Raw genomic sequence first — 7,574 nt, forward strand, 5'->3', positions numbered from 1 at the left:
ATGTCTGCCCGTCTGGCAGACTCACCGCCCGCCTCCCAGCCATTGCTCCTCCTGGGAGCTCCCATCCCCCTCCCCCCTGCAGTGGGGGAGGGGTCAGGATGCAGGCGACCCAGGGCCCTTTCCTGCGGTCGCCACCTTCTTGCCCTGGGAGCCCCTGGGATGGTCAGCCACTCCAACAGGACAGGCTTGCTGGTCATCACTGCACCCACCTGTGTCCCAGGTCCAGGTGCCATCTGGCCCTGCCTTGCTGGGACCACCCTCACACGCAGCTACAGGGAGAGTGGCTCCCGGAAATGTCTCCCGCTCTCTCAGCCGGGACGCAGCTCTCTTGCTGGGGCCCGTCACCAAGGGGGTGTCCCTGCGGACGGTCAGGTGGCAGCCCCACCTCACTCCGGGCCTTCCTTGGCCCAGGAAGGGGTCCAGCATCGGAGGGTCTCGGCAGGGGGTCCTGGTGGGAGCACAGGCATGGCAGGCGTGGCGGAGGGGTCGGTGGGGGCCTGGGCTGCGAGACTCTGAGCCTGGCTCTCCCTTTGGGGCTCACACTGGCTGGCCCCTTGATTGCCCAGCCTTGGGGACCCAGCGCAGGCACTGCGATGTCGGGGGCCAGCTTGGAAGGCTCTTGATGAGTTAAATGCACATCTGGCGCATCCTCATGGCCCGGAGAGCAAGCGCCCCACCCCCTCTGTGGGGGTCACCCAAGGACACTAATGAGACTCACGTGCAGAAGTTCACACAGCCCTTTAGGACGGGAGCTGAGCGGTGCCCACAGCCCCAGGTTCCCGGGGTAAGATGCAGACAGGAGACAGTGGACTGGCTGAGCCCGTGGCTGCGTTTCCCTGATGATGTCTCTGTACCTTTGGGCCTTTTATCCTGATGTGGCCCTGCCCTGGAGGACTCCAGGTCCACCCAGCGGCCATCCTGGGCTGTCAACACCCGTCGCTGTGGGAGCAGCTGGTGCCTTTTCCTTCTGCAGGGACACGTGGGGACACGTATTGGACTCAAATCAGGACCACCCACGAGAGCAACTGGTCCACTCAGCTGTCACCTGACGCTTTCCTTTCAGTTCAAAAGCATTGGTTCGGGCCCTGGCCCATGTGGCTCCGTTGGTTGGGCCTCAGCTCACTAAGTAAAGCGTCACAGGTTCAATTCCTGGTCAGGGCATGTGCCTGCGTCGTGGGTTTGATTCCCAGTAAGGGGGCCTACAGCAGGCAACCAATCAATGTTTCTCTCCCCCTCTTTTTCTCTCCCTTCCCCTCTCTAAAAATAAAATAAATAAAATCTTTTTTTAAAAAGTATTGATTCAGTATGAGCTTCCCTCTCAGCAACCCCAGCATCTTGCGGGTGTCCAGTGCTTCCAATGAGTCGCTGATTCCTCCGACGGGTGACGGAGAAAGTGAGGGCACCCGTCACAGGGTGACGGGGCAGAGTCCACCCTGGCAGCTGAGCCATCATCTGTGGCAGGTCCACGGCCACTGGAGCCTGGGACCAAGGTGGCCCCTAGCTCCGGACTCAGGAGCTGCAGCATCTAAGGCACAGAATAGGCCTGATTTTTTTCCCCAAGACAGAAGGACGGCACCAGGGTGGTCTAAGGGGCACAGGCGCCTGGAGTGGGACATTCCCGTCACGGCTCCCACCCCCAGCCGAGATGCTCAGCTGCAGAGTTTTTGTGGGCACGGCTTCCATAACGAGGTGGGAATGGGTCTGTAGGACTCAGCCTGCGAGGTGCCACAGCCTCGGCTGAGCGGTGCTGGGCTGTGGGGACGAGAGACTCCCTCCTGGGAGGGGCCCACAGACGGAGCGGCCTCGGTTTGCTAGGAGCCTGCCTGGCCACAGAGGGGCTGGCCCCGGGGTGGGGTGCTGAGCTCGGCAGGCGAGCCAGAGCTCTTGTGTACAAGTGAGGGACACGCCCTCCGGGCAACGAACAGCGCGACAGTCAGTCGGTCCCATCGGTGCGAGTCCATTTCTGGGTCTCGCCTCCGTAAAGACGGCAGCTTCTCCACGACCTCGCAACAAGATGCAGAGCAGGACTCGAAATCTGGTAGGCCGGTTCCTCGGGCCGTACAGTGATTTTGTAAGTCATCGTAGCTGCTCTGGTTCTGTTGCCTTCCGTGTAAGTGTCAGGGTGGTCTCACCTGGGTCGGCGGAGCCCTTGCTGGCATTTCGATAGGAATGGCACTGACCGTGGGTGCCGGTGAGAGCAGAATCGGCGTTTCTTCGTTGCGGTCTTGCGCGGTCGGCGTGCGCTGTAAGTCTCCCCCCCCCCCGTTCAGGTCCTGGATTTTGCTTTTTATCAGCACCGTGCAGTCTTCAGCACACAGACGCTGCCCGTGAACCCTTAGCATTCCGCCCAAGTCCTCCAGGGTTTTTTTTGAGTGATTATAAGCTGTATTTTTAATTCCAGTGTTCATGCATTTATTACTAGTAGGTGGAAATGCAACTGAGTTTTGTACGTTTATCCTGGATCCTGCTGCCTTAGTGAACTTACACATTCGTTCTAGTTTTGGGGTTTTTTTGTAGATTCCTTGGGGTTCTCCACACAGACAATCGTGCCATCTGCCAAAAGAGATCCTTTGCTTCTGCCTTTGAGATCCTGTGCCTGTTGTCACTCTCCTCACCTGGCTGCCCCGGGGGCAACTTCCAGAGGAGGGGTGAGAGCGGACATCCTTGCCGAGTCCCTGGTTGCCGCCATCGGTCACTGGCAGAGCATCCCTGCCCCCACTGAGTCCAATGGGAATTCTAAGGGCTTGTGGGTGCTCTTATCGAGTCGAGGAGCCCCCCGATCCCTGTTTTTCTGAGTTTTTATTTGATCGCTCGTGGGCGTTGAGTTTGGTCGAACGCTTTTTCCGCATTGGCGGACAGGCTCACCCGATTTTCCTCTGTGAGCCTGACCCCGCAGTGGGGACCAGGGGCTGCTTTCCTAGGGCCCAGCTGAACCGCCTGCCTCCCTGGCACAAGCCCTGCTGGTCATGGTCCGTTTCTTTCATGTACCACTAAAATCTTTGCTGATATTTCGTTACGGATACTGTGTCTCCGTGAAGGAGGAATATCAGTCTTTTAAAAAACCTTCGGATGGTTTTGGAACCAGTAATATTAGCTTCATAAAACGAGTGGGAAGGTTCCCTCCTCTTCTGTTTTTTGTGTTAACATTTCTTCTTTAAACGTCTGGCGTGGTTCTCCTATGAAACTATCTGGGCCTGGAAATGGCTTTCTGTGGAGTTTTAAAATTAGAAATTCAGCCCCGGCTGATGTGGCTCAGTAGAGTGAGTGCTGGCCTGAGAACTGGGGGGGTCACCGGTTGGATCCCTGGCTGGGGCACAGGCCTGGGCTGCGGGCCAGGTCTCCAGTAGGGGGTGCTAGAGAGGCAACCGCACATTGATGTGCCTCTCCCTCTCTTTCCTCTTTCCTTCCCCTCTCTCTAAAAAAGTTTTTAAAAATATTTTATTTATTTATTTTTAGAGAGAGGGGAAGGGAAGGAGAAAGAGTGGGAGAGAAACATCAGTGTGTGGTTGTCTCTCGTGTGCCCCCTACTGGGGACCTGGCCTGCAACTCAGGCATGTGCCCTGACTGGGAATCGAACTGGCAACCCTTTGCTTCACATGCCCATGCTCAATCCACTGAGCTACACCAGCCAGGGTTTAAAAAAATTTTTTTTTAAAGAAAAGAAAAAAATAAAATTAGAAATTAAATTCTTTAAATACTTGTAGAGCTCTTCAAATTATCTAGTTCATTTTGGATGAGTTGTGGTCATTTGTACTTTTTTAAAGATTTTGTTTTATTCATTTGCAGAAAGAGGTGAAGGGAGGAAGAAAGAGAGGAAAAGAAACATCAGTGTGAGAGAGAAACATGAATCGGTTGCCTCTCGCACGGCCCCAGCTGGGGACGCGCCCGCCACCCAGGCACATGCTCTAACCAGGAATGGAGCCGTGACCTTTGGGTTTGCGGGGTGATGCCCAACCCACTGAGCCACGCCAGTCAGGGCGATTGTGTGTGTGTCGTGAGGAACTGGTCCATTTCATCTAAATCGTCACATTCGTGTACAGAGCGAGGTCCGAGGCAACTCCCTCACGAACCGTCTGACGTCTGAGGGGTCCGTGGTCACGGCCCCTTTCATTCCCGACGCCAGAAATTCGAGTCTTCTCTCTCCTTGGCTTTGTCCGTCCTGCTAGGAGTCCCCTGCCCAGGGCCCGCGTCTGTCTCTTCTCCCTGCACCGAGACTCTCAGTGGGCTACTGCACAGCCACTCGACCCTTGTCATCCGTCTTAGGGGGAAAGCATCCAGTCTCCTGGCATTGAGAATGATGCTGGGTGGCTTAAAAAAATTAATATCCGCCCTGGCTGCTGCAGCTCAGTGGGTTGTGTGTCAGCCTGACGAGAGAAAGGTCGCTGGTTTGATCCCCAGTCAGGGCACATGCCTGGGCTGTGGGCCAGGTCCCCAGCTGGGGTCGTGCGAGAGGCAACCCATCAATGCATCTCTCACACATCAATGTCTCTCCCTCTCTTTCTCTGTCCCTTCCTCTCCTTCTAAAAATAAATGAATTAATTAAAAAAAACAAGGTACCGTGCACATTGCTCGATTCAACCTGCTGGTAGATTCCTTAGGCACTCGCGTCCTCCTTCCACACGGGGCAGGTCCCACACCGGCCCGGCCCAGCGCAGCTTTAGGACAACCTCCCTGGGCCGGGCGGGCGACCGGCCCCGTGCACTGAGGGCAGCCGGGGACGCTCTCAATTTCTGCACTTCCGGTTCTGCTCAAGGTTTTTTTTTCAGCCCACGTTAGTCGTTGATATTTTCCTAGAAATGTATCCATTCCATCTCTATTTTTAAAGCTTTAATACTATACATAAGCTGTTATGTATATGCACCTTATTTCGATATACACAACCAGACATATGTGTTAAAATGTGTGTCTGTGTTGACTTGCTACATGCAAATTGTTCTTATTATTTGAAAACCTGTTTCTGCTGCTGTGGACGTGTCTCCCACTTGAGATGCTATAAAGTCTCGGAAAAGCAGACAAGCTGCCGTTCTGCCTCCTGCTTCTCCTGCCCGGTCCCTCCGCCCAGGGGAAATCTCTCTTCCCTATCAGCTCAAGAAAAAACAATGCACTTATAGGCTCAGTTTGAGACCAAGTCTTCCTTGGTGCAGTGGTAAAGATGGCCTTGAAGATCGTGGGGCTACATTTTGAAAAGAGCGAAGAATTTGGTTTGCGAGTGCCTTAAACGAGTTGTCCCATGACTGTTGAGATATTTGGGTTACGTGAGGGGTCGGTTTTCATTCCTTGCCCTTTGAAAAGTTGGGAGTCGGCTGGATTTCAGCTTTAACCCAAGAACAGCTTCAGGGCTGTCTCAGCTTTCGAGAGCTGGAAGAGTTTGTAGTAACAAGTGCTGACCCTACAAGTCCCAAGGTCTGTGATGCAGCCACCCTGTGCCTGGTCCCGCCGCCAGCTCCTGGTCCCGCCCCCAGCTCCCTGCCTCAGTCCCCAGTCCCAACCTGTCACCAGAAAAGACTCGGACAAACAGCCTTGCTGGTCAGTTTCTTTATTGCTGAAGGGGGCAGCCCAGAGCCCCAGTCCCAGGCTGGGACCCGGAGGGGCCTGGTGCCAGGAGGAGTGACGTCCAGCAGCCTCCATGGTCTCAGTCCCTCCTGAGTCCTCTGACATGGGAGGGGACAGGCGATGTCATCTCTGCAGAGGGGCCCAGGCTCCTGAAATGGGTCAGTGACTCCCCTGGGACCCTGTGGGACGGGCCCTCACCAGCCCCTCCCCACAACGGGGAGCAGACACCCCAACTCAACCCCCACCTCAGGCTGAGTGGCTGTCCAACCCCACCCCCTGCCACCACCTGCCCTTGCTAACCCCACCTTGGCCCACACCGGGGCCCAGAGGGGCAGAGGGACCGCAGCTAGAGTGGGGCCAGGGCACAGGAGAGCCATCCCTGCAGTTCAAGGCCATTCCAGAGAGGGGCATGTGGCCAGCCTCCACTCACAGACTGGGGGAGACCCCCGGGGGAGACCCATGTGTTGCCGGGTTCCAGCCACTCCCACCGTGGGGAGGCGGGCAGCAGAGGGGAGTCGGAGCCCCACGGAGACCCCACCCCACCCCCAGGACGAGGGGGCAGGGCAGCTTCGTTACCCCAGGAGGCAGGTCGGCAGCAGCTCCCCTAGACACGGCACCTCTCTGTGGGAGGAGGGGGGGGCGTGGGGAGGTCACAGTTTGGCCACAAGACCAGAGGGGTCTGCGGGGACCCCATCTCAGGGGCTCTGCACCCCCTACCTCCACCTCCCACGGGCCCCCCTGGGAGACTGAGTTCCCTGCCTGGGGGCCGAGGACGGTGCTCACCTTCAGCCTGGTTCGGGATGAAGTTGACGGAGGCCCGCATGGAGAACACCCTCACGGCCCTGTTGAACTTCTCCATGACTGCCTTGTCAGCCTTTGGGGTCCTGGCTGTGGGGGCAGGGGTCAGTACTGGGGCCATGGGGGCTCTCGGGGGCTCTAGGGTCCGGGGACCCTTCCCTGGGGACCCTGCTCTGGAAGGCCACACTGACATCCTGGGGTTGACAAGAGCTTGGCCCTACTTCCCAGGGGTGGTCTCCAGGGCTCAGGCCACAGTCCTCCAGGGTCCTGGTTCCCCCTGGGCCCAGTCGCCCCTCATCTTCCCCCTGGGTGGGAGCTGGGGGTAGAGTCTACACAGTCCCAGGGGGACAAGGGCCCGGGTCCTCAGGGCTCTTTGGCCACCACCACCCGGCTGGCCTCCAGTGGACCAGGAGGCATCTGCCCAGCCCCTCGCCCACCGTCGACTGCGGAGCCCTGGGAAGACCCCTGGGCACCACCTCTGTGTCAGGGAAGCAGCCACCTCAGGTTGTTTTCAGGACTCTAGCATTTAAGGACGTTTTTGTAGCTGATGTCTTCTTTGGTGACATCACTGAAACTGTTTGCAAAGGCTACTGGATCCATAGTGACCTCCACTACTCCAAACCCTGTTTCCCAGCCTGCATATCTGTCCCTTGTCACCAGCCAGCCCCAGCCCCAGCCATTGAGGGACCCTGGGGCCATCCCCTCTCTCTCCCCCTGCCCACCCCCCCTCACTGGCTCAGGGAGCCCAGGGGGGTGGTGCACACCCAGGTACTGGCAGGCCAGGCTCCTCTTGGCGGGGGCGCCAGCTGCCTCCATGCACAGGAACAGGAAGTTCTTGTAGTCGGTGTCCAGGACGTGGACCTTGCCCCCCTCCGGGGCTGCAGCAGGGGCCTCGTTGCCCTCCTCCTGGTCTGCAACAGGGGCTCTGTTGCCCTCCTCCTGGTCTGGAACAGGGGCCTCGTTGCCCTCCTCCTGGTCTGCAACAGGGGCCTCGTTGCCCTCCTCCTGGTCTGGAACAGAGGCCTTGTTGCCCTCCTCCTGGTCTGGAACAGGGGCCTCGTTGCCCTCCTCCTGGTCTGCAGCAGGGGCCTCGTTGCCCTCCTCCTGGTCTGCAGCAGGGGCCTTGTTGCCCTCCTCCTGGTCTGGAGCAGGGGCCTTGTTGCCCTCCTCCTGGTCTGGAACAGGGACCAGACGGCTGTGTTAAGTGGGCTCTTCCTCCACCA

This window comes from Artibeus jamaicensis, unplaced genomic scaffold (genome assembly GCF_021234435.1).
Source record: "Artibeus jamaicensis isolate MK-2021 breed Jamaican fruit bat unplaced genomic scaffold, CSHL_Jam_final contig_471, whole genome shotgun sequence".
Classification (NCBI taxonomy): domain Eukaryota; kingdom Metazoa; phylum Chordata; class Mammalia; order Chiroptera; family Phyllostomidae; genus Artibeus; species Artibeus jamaicensis.